Below are 19,241 nucleotides of genomic sequence, written 5' to 3'. Positions count from 1 at the left end.
CGCCAATGGTGCGCACCTCACCCCCGCCAGGGTCCCTTTTTATATCTTGGTAATTCCAGGATTACGCAGCACATCCTGGTATATTCTGCGACTGCGCACGCTGTTGCTAGGGGGTCGTCTCTGTCCCTCTGGTGGTCGTGAAGATGAAGGCCATAGTCTTCCTCAGCGTTGTGGTTCAACTTCTTTTTTTATTTGGTCATGTTGGCCCGGCGTGAGACAGGAAGGCAGGATGTTGATACACTGGTTTAGCAATTTGTCAGGAGATGGTTACATGAGCTTTGCAGCAGGGTCTTTAAACAAAAGAGGCAACTGAGATGCAGAAGGAGAGAAAGGGGGGGGGGTTCTCTTTTTTGTTACATTAAGCAAAAGAATTTTCATAGTGTCTAGCCAAGCATTATACAGCTCCTTACTTCAGCAGGGAGTTTTCACAACTCCAGTTCCTCAAACAGAACTCCTTGTTTTTATAATACAAAAGACAATGAACAAACATTTATTGTGTATTACAAGGACCAACCTGAGAAATGAGCCAAGATGGACTTAGGGCACCAAGTTATTAGTCTCTGATTCTGCTGTTAAGAGTATCTAGTAATTTAGTGTCCTAATTTTTAAAAGGGAAAAAAAGGAAAATGGGAGGAACTACTGGCCAGTCAAGTCTCATCTCTTTTCCCAGTCCTACCTCTGCTGTAATGCCGTACCAGCGCTGTTTCCATAAGTTGCGTGGCCATGTTTGCATATCGGCACTCTAATTAGCACTGCAAAGTGTTCCTAGGTAAGTGCTTAAAGCTGACACTTCCATGCTGCTAAGGAATATCTTTGTTGTATCCTTGCTTAAACATAGCTCCAAGCTTTCAGTCACAGTTTAGATCTGAACAACACTGCACATGCCTTCTGGAGAAGTATTGCACCAGTTACCTGCAGAAAACTGTGCTCAGTGAGAGCAAGCTGTGGCCTTGAAAATGCGAAAAGAGGGAGAGTAAAAAAAAAAAACACCACTGCTCTCAGTCACATAAGTTGTGGCTCTTTTCTACTGTTTGCATGGTGATTCAAAGATCGAAGCCGAAATTCCTTTAAGTGGTATATTCTTTATTGCAGCGCTGGATGCACGGGGGATCTCTCCACCTATCGTGCATACCCAAAGCGGAAAGCAGTCTTGAATTTATACAATCAATCTATCAATATTCTACAAGCGCCTATACATATGCATTACCTATCCCCGCCTTCCCTCGCTTCTCATGCTAATTAGCCTTTTGGCACCTTGCGCCTGCGTAGAGCCTCCCAAGAATTGTGGGCAGGGGTCTTTGGGACGTGGGCAGGGGTCTTTGGGAGGAAGACCCCGAGTCTTCCTCACAGTGTACTTTTCACCTTTGGTCAGGAATCTGCTGAATTGGCACGTTTCTTAATTGCGAGAGCTGGTTGTTGCCAATTCTTCCGTTTGTTGTATCTTTATAATGAATTCCAATGTCCAATTTTGAGATTTATAGTCCTTACATTTGTTTCTCTGTCCGTCTGCCACTTCCTTATCATGAGTTCCAGTGTCTTGTTTCGAGATATACAGTCCATGTCTGGGGATTGTCCTTGCCTCCCCAATGCCTCCCCAATGCCTCCTTAATCAGTGGTTACCATCACCTTAGTCTCAAAGTCATAGTAAAGGTCCTGGCTACATAAAGGAAAAAATAAATGAAAAAATTAAAAACAGGTTTATACCAGCTGACTTTAAATGTAGTCTTCACTGGAAGACCTTCACATTACTTCAGTTACCAATTTGCCTTTTCAATACAGTAAATTAGCTCATAAAGGAGTGTGGGCCAAAGTTTCTGTAACTGGCTGCTGCTACACAGACAGAGACAGGTGGCAATGCTTATTTTTACTAGACTATATTTACAATCTGGTTGTATAATACAGAGATTTGCTTTTTGCTGAAAGGAAACAAGTTTGGAGGAAAAGAGAATAAAAAAGTCAAATCCCTAAAGCTACATACATAATCAATAATCATCTCATACACTATGAAAGAAGATTTTGGGAAAAAAAAAGAAAAAGAAAAAAGAAAACAACAACAACAACAACAAAAGGTATTTATCTAAAGATTTGGCTGCAAAACAAGGATTTTTTCTAATTCTAGGGTTGCCTAATTACACTAGCACTACATGCTGATGTACACAGAGAAAGGAGTTTGAACTCGGGGAGTAAGTATTGTCCAGCTGGTGCCAAAACTCACTGCTCTGCCAACTTTTGTGTGAACACAGACTGTGTCTGGCTCAACTCAGTCCAGTGCATGGCTAGCTTAGAAGAATAGAGTCTAAACATTTGGTTTTAACACAGCCTGAACGTATAAATCTGTAATGCTCTATGGCAGCCGTGTAACCCTGTGTGGCTGGTAGGCACAGTGTGGGAACTGCACCCAGCCCTGCTGTGCACAACTAATGTCAAGCAGGAGGTGCTATTTCCACTATAAATCCATCTGCATTCACACTTTTTAAAAAACAGACTAGCAAATTTAATCTTGACAGCTATCAGAACATGTGAAGATCTTTTGCAATCCTGCTGTTAATCTTCAGAACATGTGACAATCTCTGTTTTATTCAAAAACAGTGCGGGCAAGGATCCCACTTTTCTCACCCTTCTGAGACCCACAAAATTGTCCACAAGAAAAAAAGTCAACTTATTCCAGGGAATGCAACCAGTCTGCACTGGAACAAAGGTGTTTCTGCCAGGAATATGCAGGTCTGCAAAGAAGATAACTAATACAAAGGAAACCGGCATAATGAACAAATCAATTAACTTCACAGAAGTTACCAGATCATGCCAACTGATCCCTGCATAGATTCTGGTGAGAATTTTGATCACAGCCCAAGGAAATGTGACTGCAATAGTCCATCAATGAAAGCAGTCCCATCACCTATTAGCCTAGCCACAGACACAGAGCTGGGACCTCCTCCGCAGTCATTCACACTACACTTGGGTCAAATACTTTCAAATACAGAGGCCTGTATCACCAGGCAAGGCTATTCACTCCCTATCAACAAAAAGTGCAAATCACAATTTATTGATTTCCTGCAATTTACTGATTTGTTGCAATTGCTTTTTTGTTTGTTTGTTTCTTTGCTTGTTTTCTTCAGGAAGGTTGCCCTCCAACTACCAGCTAAGCCCAAATCTGCCTGAAGTTAACTATTAACCTTGTTTTCCACAATGAGCAGCCTGTGAATACTGCTGCCAGATCCAATTAAGAGGAAGGCTTACGTATGAGTCTGGTTTGCTGTTCTGTGGTTTCCTCAACTTTCTTTTCGACAGTTTGTCTAATAGCTTCTAATACAAGATTTTTCTCCATAGAGGACAAGCCAAGTTTTAGAGCAAACTGAGACTTAACTCAAAGGGTTTTCAAACACTGATAGAAAATGTTTGCTGAATTCCCTATGCAAGAGTACACTTAATAAAATATCTCAAACAGAAATTCACTGAGCCTTGAAATTCCTTCTATTAGTTACATCTGATACCTGATGCTGAAATTGAGAACAACTTGGTCACATTTGATTGAAGATGAGGATCTTAGGGAAAAATTAATTTAGCAGTTTGTTTTAGAACTGTGGTCTCCTGACTCTCAGGCTTTCTGACACAGTCCTTCCTTTATATCCAAGTCCTTGGAGAGACAAGATTACTAAAGAAATTCAGTTTTCCTAACTTTTAATCTACTCTCCCAATCATCCTGGTTGCAAAGGAAATTTTGGAAATGCATTCAAGCTAACTTTTTTAATGTAAGGAAATAATCCATTTTTTTTTCCTCTTCTGGCATTTTAATCCCTCCTCTAGGGACATTTGGCTAGAACGTATTGACTCAGGGGTTTCTGAGGTACAGACTGAAAGAGATTCCTATGGGAATAGAGAAAGCTGGGATGGGTTGTCTAGTTCCTGTCAGCTTTTGAAGGTATTTAGAACAGTGCTGATCATGCAAATTATTAGTTTCTTATAAAAGAAACTAAAGTAAAAAGTCAGAGTAAAGGACATAGATATATATACTAATATTGGAAGGAAAAATCAAAGTTTTTGAACAAAGTACTTTAAGCGTTATATGCTGCAGATTCCTGGCCAAAACAGTTATATACTGACTTTCTCCTGTCATCTCTGAATCTAAGAACAGTTTACACAATCTCCTACTGACAGTGATTCTAGCTTCTTCCCATTTGCAGGCTTTCTTCTTGCCTGGCTGCTTCTCTTTGTCTTACCTGTGGATTTCTGTGTTTTGTAGTAATAGACAGTAACTGGGAGGGACAGACAGAGTCTACCAAGAAGAGTAAGACTCAAGTAGCACTCTCTGCAGCTTATTGTGCATCCTTTGTTCTACTGAGGTACTGCTCACACTGGAGGTACCAGTGTAAGAGTAGTTGAATTAATACAAGACCTTAAATGCTAACTAATTCCGAATGTGGGACTAAGTTTTCCAAATGTTTCCAAAATGATAGGACAAGCTGACAGCTATTCAGAACAGTATTCCAGTCTTAAGGTCAAATCAAAGGCCTTGCTTGGGACTGCTGACTTTGCAGGATTGTTTTAGCTAGGCTCTTACAATTTTTAAAGAACATTTATAATACATTTTTCAGCATAACTCCTCTTTCTTTATCACCAACTTGCTAGCATTAATACTTCATTTCTTATGTTGTTTCTCTCCACCAACTCAGCATTTCAGTAGCACACACTCTTCTAAAGCCTGCAAGACTCATAATTATAGTTCAGATAATACAGGAGAAATAACATTCTGCACAGTTATGGGAAAACAGTAATCAAGAGATTTGCCTTCTGTTCCTAGATCTGGCATAGATACCCCGTGCATCCTTGGACAATTTGTTTATATCAAAATTTTCAAGTGTTGCCAGCGGAGTCTGAAACCTACAATAGGCCTGGCTTCTAGAGCTAAATCTCTTAGTAGTGGATACTTTTTCAGAAGCACTGAACAGCCATAACTCCCACACGTTTCTGTTGTATTCAGCATACGGTCCTACATACCCAGTTGAGCCCAGAGTTGGCAGAACTTCAAAACCCTGAGCTCTTAGCCATCCGGGCTTTGCCATCTGTAGCAACTTTGCCTCACTCTAAACAGAGCTCAGAAATGATTTGTTTAACATTGGTTGTGGAAGACTGGCTATAGATGATTACAAGCATTGATAACCTTGAATATTTCTATAGAAATATAGTGTTGATCTACCAGCAATGGCAGCAACTATCCATAACGTGGTAAAACATTTAAAACCAAGTAACTGCCAAATACACTCTGCACATCTGCCTAGGTAATATATTAAACCTCATTTTATAGATGGTCTTTTAAAGCAAATAGGTCCAGGAAAGTAATGCATAAATAAGCTGAGGTTTTGTGTGTTCACATAGTTTATGGGAACTTTGACCAAAAGCAAGCTAGCTAAAGTAAGTACATATGCAGCTGAGTGGAGAACACTAACACATGAACATCTTATTCAGGTATTTCTGTTCACTGTCTGAAAGAAACAAGATGTCCAGAAGCATTACTAGTGTGCTAATGTTGCTAATGTCTACAGAAACATATTTGAAGCCTTCAATTGCATTAATTTATCCAGGAAAATAGCTTGAAAAGACACAGTAAAAAAGTTGTTGACTTAGGAAGTCTTCCCCTCACAGAATAAACACTTTCTTATTCTTTGCACATCTAGGGAAGTGCGCAGGTACCAGTCTGGATGTCACATTTCCATTTACAAGACTTTTTTGTATTAACTCAGCAGTAAGAAGCAGGTCTCTTCGGAGCAATCTGTCTACATTTCTGCCCAGCATTGTAAAATGGAAGATACCAGTTGTGTCTAGGAGGCTTTGCAACTGCCCTGAAGTTAGCTGGAAACCTGGTCTAACTGCTGTGTTGGGTCTGTGATAATCTTGTGTCACTTCCAGTTTGATTCTTTTCAAAACTGGCTGTCAGAGTCTGCTCTGCCACCAGCTACAGGTAAAAGCATTAGATTCCTTCACCTCTCCAAGTAATAAATTGATTTCTATTTCAAACAGTATTTGCCCGTTTGCTTTAAATAAACACAAAGAGCATCTGAATAGCTGAAGAACTGTACAATACAGATTTCCTGAACAGTTTTGGTTTTTTTTTTTTTTTTTTTAGCTTTTCAACTCTCTGAACTATTTCCTTTTAGCCTGGAGATCACACTCCTATTGTCTTGTGTTTTGACCCTCTACCCACATTTCATTGCTATCGGCCATCTGACAGCACTGGAGCTCTCAGCTACAGCTGTTTATCTGTATTTAGCAACTTAGGGTCCTGTTAAACAATCAGAAAACATGTGACTTGGTCATATAGCAAAGAAAACACAGGAAAAAAAAAAAAACAACCAACATTTTGGGCCTGTCTGCATCATGAAGGCTGGAATACCACCTCTACCAATGCTGTTAAATTCAGATTTTTCCTCCATATTATTCAAGGCTATTAATACAATGTAAACCCTATATGTAGGCATGCAGCTTATCTGGCTATACACTGACAAATAGAATCATAGAATATCCTGAGTTGGAAGGGACCCTTAAGGATCATCAAGTCCAACTCTTGACACCGCACAGGTCTACCCAAAAGTTCAGACCATGTGACTAAGTGCACAGTCCAATCTCTTCTTAAATTCAGACAGGCTCGGTGCAGTGACCACTTCCCTGGGGAGCCTGTTCCAGTGTGCAACCACCCTCTCTGTGAAGAACCCCCGCCTGATGTCAAGCCTAAATTTCCCCTGCCTCAGCTTAACCCCGTTCCCACGGGTCCTGTCGCTGGTGTTAATGGAGAAAAGGTCTCCTGCCTCTCGACACCCTCTTACGAGGAAGTTGTAGACTGCGATGAGGTCTCCCCTCAGCCTCCTCTTCTCCAGGCTGAACAGGCCCAGTGCCCTCAGCCGTTCCTCGTACGTCTTCCCCTCCAGGCCTTTCACCATCTTTGTAGCCCTCCTCTGGACACTGTCCAGCAGTTTCATGTCCTTTTTATACTGTGGTGCCCAGAACTGCACACAGTACTCGAGGTGAGGCCTCACCAGCGCAGAGTAGAGCAGGACAATCACCTCCCTTGACCTACTAGCAATGCCATGCTTGATGCACCCCAGGACACGGTTGGCCCTCCTGGCTGCCAGGGCACACTGCTGGCTCATATTCAACTTGCTGTCTACCACGACCCCCAGATCCCTCTCTTCTAGGCTGCTCTCCAGCATCTCATCGCCCGGTCTGTATGTGCAGCCAGGGTTTCCCCATCCCAGGTGCAGGACCCGGCACTTGCTCTTATTGAACTTCATGCGGTTGGCGATCACCCAGCTCTCCAACCTATCCAGATCCCTCTGCAAGGCCTTTCCACCCTCATTCGAGTCCACAACTCCTCCAAGTTTGGTGTCATCAGCAAACTTGCTCAAAATGCCTTCTATTCCTACATCCAGATCGTTTATAAAAATATTGAAAAGTACCGGCCCTAAAATGGAGCCTTGAGGGACCCCACTGGTGACCGCCCGCCAGCCTGACGCAGCCCCATTTACCATAACCCTTTGGGCCCTGCCCATTAGCCAATTGCTCACCCATCGTATGATGTTTTTATTTAGCTGTATGGTGGACATTTTGTCCAGTAGGATCCTATGGGAAACCGTGTCAAAAGCCTTGCTGAAGTCCAAAAAAATCACATCAGCTGGTTTCCCTTGGTCCACCATACGGGTGATCTTATCATAAAAGGAAATCAGGTTAGTTAGGCAGGACCTACCCTTCACAAACCCATGCTGGCTGGGACCACTGACTGCTTTGTCCCCCAGGTGCGCCTCAATAAGTTCGAGAACCATCTTCTCCATGATTTTACCAGGCACTGACGTGAGACTGACAGGCCTGTAATTGCTAGGGTCTTCTTTCTGACCCTTCTTGAAAATCGGCACAACATTTGCCAGCTTCCAGTCTACCGGGACCTCTCCAGACTCTCAGGATCGTTGAAAAATAATTGAGAGAGGTTCCGCGATAACCTGATACTACTTCAAATGGAGATATGAGATACAAATAATCGGCCCAGTCACAGCCCCACACAGACTTAAAATAAGAAATAATCTCCATGGGAAACTATACACTATGTAAATCCAAATTGTTTGTAGTTGTAACTCTTCACAGATGTAAACTGCATTTCCTTTCATGTCTGAATACCTGTAACTTGTGTTACTTTTTCTCTTCAAAAACTGTGTAACTAATGCCATCAGAATGCAGAATCATTTCCTATCTGATATTCTATATACTAGGTAGATATTCATATAGAATATATCTCTATATATGAGACAGATACAGACAGATATTCTGTATTCTACCTGAAGCTACATTCAGTTCTATCTAAAGCTACGTTCAGGGTCTTGCCATAGCTGTGATGCCCTAACAACAAGTAAATGAAAAGGGGCTATCATGTTTGGATAATCTGCACTGGCTGCACGGATGGTACCATCACTGTCTTCCAGACCTCTGTATTTATTTTTCACATCTCTTTAGCTCTTTAGCTTTTTAGCTATGGTCCTTCTGATTCCCTGCCCTCTCTTTTCTGTGCTAATATTCTCACCACAGAGTTCTCAATTCTTCACAAACCTAAAAGAATTAACGATATTGCCCTGTATTCATAAATATCTGCTCTCTCCAGCAGCACCATTCACTGTCAGCTTAAAGCTGACACTTCCATGCTGCTAAGGAATATCTTTGTTGTATCCTTGCTTAAACATAGCTCCAAGCTTTCAGTCACAGTTTAGATCTGAACAACACTGCACATGCCTTCTGGAGAAGTATTGCACCAGTTACCTGCAGAAAACTGTGCTCAGTGAGAGCAAGCTGTGGCCTTGAAAATGCGAAAAGAGGGAGAGTAAAAAAAAAAAACACCACTGCTCTCAGTCACATAAGTTGTGGCTCTTTTCTACTGTTTGCATGGTGATTCAAAGATCGAAGCCGAAATTCCTTTAAGTGGTATATTCTTTATTGCAGCGCTGGATGCACGGGGGATCTCTCCACCTATCGTGCATACCCAAAGCGGAAAGCAGTCTTGAATTTATACAATCAATCTATCAATATTCTACAAGCGCCTATACATATGCATTACCTATCCCCGCCTTCCCTCGCTTCTCATGCTAATTAGCCTTTTGGCACCTTGCGCCTGCATAGAGCCTCCCAAGAATTGTGGGCAGGGGTCTTTGGGACGTGGGCAGGGGTCTTTGGGAGGAAGACCCCGAGTCTTCCTCACAGTGTACTTTTCACCTTTGGTCAGGAATCTGCTGAATTGGCACGTTTCTTAATTGCGAGAGCTGGTTGTTGCCAATTCTTCCGTTTGTTGTATCTTTATAATGAATTCCAATGTCCAATTTTGAGATTTATAGTCCTTACATTTGTTTCTCTGTCCGTCTGCCACTTCCTTATCATGAGTTCCAGTGTCTTGCTTCGAGATATACAGTCCATGTCTGGGGATTGTCCTTGCCTCCCCAATGCCTCCCCAATACCTCCTTAATCAATAGAAACTAGTATAGATGAGACTCTTCAAGAGGCACTGAGATTTCTAAAATGGAGGGCATGTATTCACACAGGTTGCAAGAGCCAAATGGGAAATAAACAGGAACAAGATAAATGTCTTCTTCATACTTACAGGGTAACTGCGTTTTCAGTGTTATAAAATGATCTGATTTCTAACAACTATTAATATCAGTTTCAAGGAATGTGCACTTCCGGTTTTGTTCAGTGGGAGAAAAAAAGTCCAAATATTTCCTACAGTAGTTGCTTTTCAGCGAATAACTGCTGACTGGAGGTCTCATCCTAAGGAATACTGCATAGGCTTTGTTTCACAGAGGAAAAAAAAAAAAGCTACATTGTTTTGAAGCCTTGTGCATTCATCCTGGAGAAGGTGCAGGGCACATAGTACAGTAAATAGCACTGCTAGAAAGATAGCTTGTCCTTTATGACTGATCACTGGTGGGTAATCCTGCAGCATGGTCCCTTCACCCACCAGTACTGCACACACAGATGGCTCGCAGCCAGGTTACCCTGGCATGGATGCTAGGCGGCGAGCACAGTGCCTGGAAAACGTTTGATGCTGACAGCTACTGTGAACTGCTTTGTGGGGAACAGCTTTTCCACTGCGTTAATTCTGCTGCAATAAAAGATTTTCTAAACTAGAGTCATTCAAAACAGAAACATCACAAAAATCAAATTTATACAGAATTTGGCATATATAATGTAGCCTGTATTTATCACAAGGAAGAATTACAAAAACTGAATTCTCTAAAAGCTGAGTCAAAAAGACAGCTAGGTCACTATAGAAAAGGCTGCTCTGCTCCTTGCTCACAGATTGCAGTCCTGGATGACAGACATGCAGCTCTGCCTTCCCTGTATTTTGGAGGGAGTTAGCACTGCTTGAATAAGCCTCCTAGCTGATGCAATGAGGATGTAAAATTTGACTTGGAAAACAGTCAAGCACAAACACACACTTCTTGTGTACCACTTACCATGTAGGGTTAAACCATGAATTCATATGTCCTGTAGTCCCCTTGCCCCAAGGATGTGCTGGTAACTGCAGTAGAGCACCCTCTCTTGCCCTAGATTGGCACCATGAGCTATGCAGCTTTCTGGCCTCCTTTAAGGGATGTGGTCCTGCAGCCAGTGACCAGTGCAGTACTTACCACAGCTAAATTCCCTCCAGCACCCCCTAAGGCTCCACTACCCTATCTAACCTGGGTACAGAATACTAACAATAATTGTGATACTGGGAAAGTCATATATGCTGACATTTAGGATTTGACATAGCATAATGCAGTCTCTGCAGATTCCATTCAAATTAAATCCTGCTGCAGATTTTCAGAGGGAGAATACACCTAATCCTAAAAAGAAGATAAAAATGTCTTTACCTGATACTTGGAACAACGGAGGTAAAGGAAATAAGAGAGAATTACCGATAGATTAAGTTGCAGCAATGTGAAGGAGAACGAAGGCCTTTGCACAACCAATAGCAGAACAGTTCACAGCTCAGCTTCTAGTATAGTGAGTAATTGCTGGTACTCAGAAAATTAATCTGAAGATCTTAATTGCAACTAAAACAATTACTCATAATCAGAATACTGTATTTAATAGTCTTTGCTACTAATAGATAAAATAGCTACATCATGTGTTAAATACCGTCTGTGTTAAAATTTCTGATTGTTCCTATGCAGTACTCCTGTCTTGGGTCATGAGCTGCCTTCCTGGATTCAGAGGAGTAAACAAGTACGCCCAAGCAAAATTTAGCAGGAAACGTGCAGGGAAAAAAAAATGGTAACAAGATGGTCTGCGGGACAGGGCATTTGCCTTTCTGTACCTCAGAATTGGCTAAGGACCAATTCGGGACTCTTATTAACAAGACTCATACCTACATACCAGGACTCTGTTACAACTTAGTGTTTTAATACCTTCCAGGTAGTAAAAGAAAGGGATGCAGAGTAAAATTAAGAGGGCCATAGCCTATAGGCCTTAGACTCTGAGGGACAAATGGCTTTGTTGATAAACTGCTCAGCCTAAGACCCTGTGCTGCCCCCCTCTTCTGGACTCACTTATGAACATGTATTTGTTGTTTCTTTTCTTTTTCATGGAAAGGGAAACTTATAGCATTCTTTATAATGTGTAAATTAAAAAGAGGAAAAAATGTGACTGCAGCGCTTAAGGTGTTTTTTTTTTTTTGTTGTTGTTGTTGTTGTTGTTGTTTTTGTTTTTAATACAGGTAGTTTTCTTCGTGGTTTTTGTATAAAACATTCTGGTATTAAAATTTTCTTCCTAGGGTAGTCTCTGGTGGCCTAGAGAACTGCAATAGGTGTAACATTAGAAAAAAATCAATAAATGAAAACGAAGCAGAGAGAATGGAAGAGATTTAAAGCCAACCAAACCATTTTGGTTGAGTTAATACTGTAATTATTTGAACAGATGAATACTTTTTTCTTGTCTTCTGGAAAGGGTGGGAGTGGGAAGAACACAACAAGGAAGTTCTTCAAGAAGATTCCCTAGGAAATCTTCATAAAGAAAGGGAGGAATTAAAAAAGTTCTGTAAGTCTTTGCAAATTTTAAACAGAAAGGAATTAATAAATTAAAGTTAGGCCTAAATGACTAAGAAGCCAAACCAGAAAAAAAATGTATTTTGATTTGGGTAGGGGTGGGGTCACATTTACTGATTTTACAGTCCACCATGATGTTAATTTCATCTAGTAAACACGGGCAATGTCTTTTCACTTATATATTTCTATACTATTCTATAGTAGCTTATACAGTCAGCTCTTCTAGAAAGTAGCTGAAGCACTCAGTTTATCAGAAAATATATCTTCATTCTAAATGAAAAAAAAAAAATCCATTGGTAAGGAAAAGAATGGAAAGACTTTTTGGCTCTTCCTCCAGTCATGGAACAGGCAATAGCTTTGTTGCACATGTCTTTGTGGTCAAGTTAAACTGAATGAAACGCTGAACAACTCCCTCCTTCACAAATCTGCTTTCCAAATGTATATTGAAAAATCAGCTTTTCAGCATAACAGTTACCTGTAGTGCCAAGCAAACACTGTTCCTGCAAAGTGAAGTTCACACTGCCAAATCTTTCAGCTAGGAAACTGTTAGCTCTCCTATCTAATACAGACAACCCATGCAGCCTAATCACAAAGCAATATTTGATTCCACTAGACAAGGCACATAAGCAGAAACACTCCATGTCCCAACTTATGTTCTGTGCCAAAAAAGGGCTTCAGCCTCCTTAAGCCTGCAGCTAAGCTTATGCTCAAATGGGTTTTAAACAATCCTTCTTTCCTGGCCTAGATTCACAGTTTATCATCATGAAGTACCACTTACATACTAAATAGAATAAGAGAATCCACCATTGTCATACTGCTGTCAAACAGGAACTATCTTTTGTGGGTTTTCTTTAAATATATGAGGTGGGTATTCCTGAAGGTGGAATTAATGCTGAAACAAATTGATTCTACTACTCAGATATATGCTAATCTTAAATGTGTTTTTACACTTTGTGAGTCACAGCAAAATGATGGTAAGATACAGCAGGGACATGGGAATATACACATATAATCACAAGTGGGTATTTGGAACAGCACAGGATAACCAGTGATCTTCCTTTGTAATGACTACACTGATTACTTTAAAATAAAACAACAGAGAAGCTCATCCCTGTGTTCTCAGGAGTATCAGTTGCCTTAATTCTCCCATCACTAAAGAGCAAACACACCCCTTGCTCTGAATGTAATGGGAATTCAAAACGGTGCTATTCGCGCAACCTGTCTGATAATCTCATTATCCTTTTCTTTCCTACAAAAATGCCAGTTTCCTTCATTATGGACAATTACTCAGTCTATGGCCTCTGAGTTTATCCACTTCCTACCTAACACACTAAAGTCATGATGACACCATCTCACTAAATAGCTTTAGTTTTGCAGACACAAAAAAATATCCCAAGTGTGGTGGTCAAGGTACAGCAAACAGAAACAGAGAAGCAGACAACTTTCTGATATTAAAAACATCAACCAATATTTTGTGCATCAAACAGCAGACTGGTTAAAAAATACCTCAAACTTTCAGCCAACAGTAGCAACTGTGGAGATCTCAGGTTCATCCATGATTGAGCATAAAAGCCACAAGATGCTTTCTTAAGCACGAGGATATGGGAAGCTGGTAGGCTTCCACAGAAGATCTGCAAGGAAAGCTTCTGTGGTACATACAGCCTGCCCTTGTAGAGGAAACAAGTCTGGCTTTAGTGTGTGAACTTCATAAAATTGTTGAAAATTCAGCATTGACACAGACAGAATCTTCGTGTACTTTCATTCCTCTTCAGCTTCAGAACTGGATTAAGAATTTCCTTCCTTCTGTTATAAATGAAGTCTCATTTATAACAGAATACTGAATTTAGTAATATTTATAAAAGAAATATTCATAAAAAGTATAAAAGACAAGTAAACAGCGCTGGGTGTGCAGGGAGTGTACGCTCCACCAACATGCACACATGAACATCAAACATTCTAAATATATAGAACATCGCTTTAACATACTAAACCCGAGTATGCCTATACATTTGTACAATCAGGAAAGGTAACAAACAATCCTTTAAGTTCCATGTCTTAACAGTCTCCATTCCTTTTCTTGATTACAAACAAGTCTCCATTTTCCATTCCTTTTGAACAATATGTCTTGCTTTAAGTTGTCAAACAACTTGGTCTTCAGGCCTTATGTATCCTGTTCTTCTCAGATCGAGGAAAAGCATTGATATAGTAGAAACTCACTTTAGGATAAAATAAAACTTGTGGAATGATATAGTACAAACTCACTTTAGGATAAAATAAAACTTGTGGAATGATATTGTATAAACTCACTTTAGGATAGAATAGAACTTGTGGTTAAAAGTTAGCAAGGACAAAGTAAACAACATCTTGTTATCTGTAGACCTTCTGTTATGTTTAAGCATCTTGTTATTTGAAAACATCCCAGTATCTGTTAACTGTTAGTCAGGCTGAGACTTGAGATAACTTGAGTCAACTGTCTTGTCTTGTTAACTGAGACTACCTGTTATCTGCCGACCCTGTTAAACTGAAACCCAACTCAGCATTTTTACAGCTTGGAAAACAACTGATTAAGCAAAGGTGAAAAGTGCATTACGAGGAAGACCTACAGCCTTCCTCCCAAAGACCACTGCCCACATCCTGAAGACCCCGGCCCACAATTCTTGGAAGGCTTTGCGCAAGCGCAAGGACTGATAAGCTAATTAGCATACGAAGCGAGGGTAGGCGGGGTTAGGTGATGAATATGTATGCATGCTAATTGAATATTCATTGTTTCGCTGTATAAATATGAGATATTTTGTCACTTCGGACATGCACGATAGGCGGAAGGATCCCCCGTGCATCCAGCGCTGCAATAAAGAATATACCACTTACGGAAATTTCGGCTTTGATCTTTAAATCAGCATATCCATCTCCTTTTCAAGGCCAGTAGGCCTGGGTCAAAAGGCACGTTCAGGCCACCAGGGGGCGTAACAGCAAAAGCCTTCGATGGCTGTAGCAGCAGAGGGGCCCATGGCGTAGCAGTCAGATCAGTAAAGGAGCCCGCAGCTCCCTCACTGTCTGGCAAACCACACGTTTCAGACTGGTCCCACAGGGCTCTTTAAGGCCTCAGAGACTGCTTGCCAGGTGCCGAGCAAGCCCACTGCAACCTTGTCATTTTTAGTTGCAGAGTCCCACACCTCGACCTCAATTTGATCCCATGTTTCAGGCTCATAAACGGTCCGATTGTTAAGAAGGAGAATAAGCTGTAAGGTTACCAGGACAGTCTTTGTTCCTAAGGATGTATGAATCCCCATAATGTGCAACTGCTTACCAGCGAGAGGCAGTTGTGTGCATGGGTTCGCTCTCTCAGCTTGAGCTTCTCTCCAGCTCCAGTGCGCCTATTTCCAGCAACTTTCTGTACGAGCTTCTTTGAGCGGTTTGCTGAAACCGAACCTATCTTCATGAGGCAATCAATGTGCCTGTTCCCGTCCTGGTCTCCATTCTGCCAGCCTGTTCCTCTTTACTTCTTTTTCCTGCTTCTTTATTGATGTAACTTCATCGTGTTGCCTTCTTTTTTTATCTTGAGGGCAGGCTCCCCTCTTATACCCTTCACTCCACAGCAGTTCTTTTCAAAACAACTTTTCATTGATCAAATAACTTTGAATGTAACAACAGCCAACACACAGAAACATCCATGCCTTAACAGCTGGAGAACAAGAAACCAGCTGGAGAAAAAGAAACCGGAGACTGCATGGACTCTCCTGAATCATCCTTCTTTGTTCCCTCTAAACTCTTTTATATTCCTGATGGCCTCGTCGTTAAGAGTCTAATGTTATCTCAACCTCGGGGCTTTCCAACCCCCATGGCCACACTCTCAAATCTCCCCCTTCTTTATTAATATCAACCATTTTCTCGCCACGAATTACCACTTCATATATAACTTCAAATGAAATAAGGAAAGAGAAAACTCACCTGTCAAGCTGCTGGAGGGATTCAGCATTCAGAAAAGGAGCGATTCTCCTTTTCTCTGTGATGTCCGTGCTTTCTAGTGGGCCTGCAAGTAAAGGTGTGAGCTGTTACTCGTGTCTCCTTAAACAGAGGGGGCAGCATTTTGTCCTCTAGCAGCCCCGTAATAGACTTGCAAAACAGCTACTTCTAAGGATCAGCTAAAACACACATACATAAATATTCTCTGTGGAATAATCTGTTTTCCTGGTTTGGGTGCAAAGATGATTACTGAACAGATTTTGCAGCAAAGAGTGCCACAAAACAAAAAGAAAATTGAACAGGTATAGATCCAGGAAAGCATGTCTGTTGTCCTTCCAAATGGGAACGGAGGAAGCAAGAGTTTTATTTCACTAGCTACCATTTCAGAAGTAACACAACAAATGCCCTTAATTAAAGGAACAACTGTTGACAGTAACCATTCAAAATCTATAGTTATTGGAAAGACACAGAAAGCTCCAAAGCGGGGTACACTTCAGTGGCCACATGAACTGTCTGAAAAGCTGCTGAAGGACAGGGAGAGCTTGAGGTGAGTTTGCAACAATGGAAATTATCACTCTAACAAAACAAATTACAGGCAAAACTTAATCTGATCATGAATTTCTCTGACAGTGGTATAGTTAGTTCCAGAAGAGAAACCAAAGAACCTCTATAATTAGTAATGCTTAAAATCAACATTGCTGGAAACTATGCTAGGAGTCAGAGTAGCTCCAGCAGAGACTGGGATGACTGTGATAATGACTACAGCTGACCCCAAAATACTTCTGCATATAATTCCCTGTGAAGTTAATTACACATGTAATGTCAAGTGCTGTGATATAAAAGCATCAAAGCAGGAGGTTACACTTTAAATGATGCTGTGAAATTCAGAAAACTGTTAAATCTGTCTGCATCGGATTTAAAAAGCCTTGAGCATTAACTGGAGACAGGTAAAGGCGGCAAAGCAAGAGGTTTTAAGCAGTTGTGAAGGATTAGCAGCCCTGTACTGTCTCCACAGCAGACTGTAAACTTCCCATGCTCTCTGCCTGTGCTTGTCAAGCATCCCATTTGCAAAGACAAGAAACCAGTGTGAAGAACCTGCTTTGTTCTCTGTGCAATATGCCAAGTATGGGTTACAAAATCACTATTAAAAGGTTCTCAAAGGCAAAAAAGTTTCTAAATTATGCTAAAAGAGATTGCTGAACTTTTCTTAAGGCTTTGCTATGAGTGGATGACTTTCACGAGTCAGCTCTCGTAATTGCATTCATGCTTTTTGTACAAAAGTGCATGACCTTCTCACTGAAGTGCATCAGGACACTAATCCATTACAGCCAGTCTGCGTTCTTGGTTATGTAAAACAGGCATCTGCAGACACTCAAACATTTAAATGTGATTTAAACATCGTTTTAAATTACTGGCCCCACAGGCTACCTCTGCATCAGCTCACGGACACAAAGATGAGTTACTGTCACGTCCAGCATTGCTGTGCCAGGGATGCAGCTCCTAACAGTGCAAGGAGCCCACTGTTGGTGCTCAGTCTTTGGCTTTTTAAAAAGATTTCAAACCTTTAAAGATGTGTTTAGGGGTCCTTTATCATTCATCTCTTGATTGGCAGCTGATGCACAAACACAACAGAACCTGATGCTGTTACAATCATTAAAAGGAAACCTTATTTAAAGTTAACGTGAATTGTCACAGGCCCACGGCAGACACAGCATTACTGCAAGGCACTCCTACACCCTATAAAGTTGTGCACAATAGGGGCCAGCACCCCTACATTGTACAATAGGTGTTCACAGGGGAGCACAGTAACTTCTGCACCCAGATTCCTGTCAGGGCCTTCGCCCTCAGAGCTCTTTTTGCCACATATCTCTCTCGAGCAACCTGGGCTCTGCCAGCACCCAGGCCTGAGCCCAGTAACAACCAGGGGGAGGCTGCAGAGAGCCAGAACCGGCCAAATCCCCAGCGCATCCCCGCAGCTGCCTCAGGGCAGGGGGCACTTCCTCCCTCAGCGCCCCTCGCCTCAGCCTTCTTCTTTCTCCTCCTCCTCCTCGGGCACCACCGGCCCTGCCCGGACGGCTCTCTAGGGGACGGCGGGGCCGCCGCCGCTGCTGGGGAGGAGAGACGAGAGAAGGGAGGAGAGGAGCAGAGGGAAGGGCCGAGCCCCGGCCCTGCCCGTCGAGGCGCCCATTGGCCGAGGCGCGGCACCGCCCGGCCCCACTATAAGGCGGCGCGGGCGGGGAAACGGCTGTCGCGCCTGAGGTGGCGTCGGTAGGAGCGCCGTAGGCTGCGGCGGGGCCGGATCAAAGCGACGGTGAGGGGCTGGGGTTTCGGTCCCGACACAAAAGCGGCGGGTGAGGCCGCGCAGCGCCGCCGCTGCGGAGGGAAGGGCTCCGGGTGGGTGTGTGGGCGGGGGGCGCTGCGGTCCCCTAGGGCCGCTCTTTGTGTGTGAGAGGAGACGGGGGGATGGCCGGGGCGGCCCTGCCGAGCCCCCGGCTGCTGGGCGCTTTAGCTGTGCGCTGCCGTGGGTCGGAGTCGCGGGGCCGGGCCCCGGAGCCGCCGGCAGGGCTGGCTGTGCCTTCCGCGGCCCCCTGTGCTGCCTGCCGCGGGGAGGATGCGGCCCGTGGGTGGGCATCAGGGGTGGGAGCGCTCCGTGCCGACCTCACCTCGGGTAGGGGAGCATGGGTTGTCCCCTCCGTCTGGCCGGGCTGCCAGGAGCGGGGACATCCCTCTGGGAAGGGAGCCCAAGGCATCGGACGTGCAGGGAGCTGTGCAGCCCCTCCCTCCGGGGGGACGAAAGTGGCCAGGCCAGGCGCAGGGCGGCCTCACCTTCGCTTTTCCCGTGAGCTGAGGTGAAAACCTGGAGCGCAGGACTAAGAGCCCGAGCTATTGAGCTACTTGGTGCTGGTACATGGCAGGATTTGGTGTTGCTTTCAGTCTGTGAGCAGAGTATAATCGAGCAAAACTGCTTAATTATCAGTAATAAACAGGAACAAGCTAGCTGCTGTTGGACAAAGCCATTAAAATACATATATCCTGAGCACCCACTCAATCGTGTAAGTTAAAAAAGGGTTTTATCAGTAAATTTAATGTTGTTGCTTCAGCAAGTTTTCTAATATATTGGGAATTATGCTATGAGACAGGGTATACATAGCACATTATTTCTGATAACCACCTACCTGTCAGAAGCGACCCTGTTATCTTGTCTGAACAGGCCCCTCATCAGAG

The 19,241-nt window shown here is 42.8% G+C and overlaps 1 long non-coding RNA gene across 1 annotated transcript; it reads right to left on the bottom strand.

The window, feature by feature from the left end:
- Positions 1 to 21: 21 nt before the first annotated feature.
- LOC119718460 (uncharacterized) lies at positions 22 to 18,818 on the bottom strand. The gene is made up of 3 exons (XR_011803557.1): positions 18,680 to 18,818; positions 16,002 to 16,083; positions 22 to 290 (listed from the first exon to the last, which is right to left on the bottom strand). It is a non-coding gene; the product is annotated as an uncharacterized lncRNA (long non-coding RNA).
- Positions 18,819 to 19,241: the final 423 nt, after the last annotated feature.

The sequence above is a fragment of the Anas platyrhynchos genome, chromosome 15 (assembly GCF_047663525.1).
Source record: "Anas platyrhynchos isolate ZD024472 breed Pekin duck chromosome 15, IASCAAS_PekinDuck_T2T, whole genome shotgun sequence".
Classification (NCBI taxonomy): Eukaryota; Metazoa; Chordata; class Aves; order Anseriformes; family Anatidae; genus Anas; species Anas platyrhynchos.
This window is presented reverse-complemented; position numbering and strand designations above follow the sequence as displayed.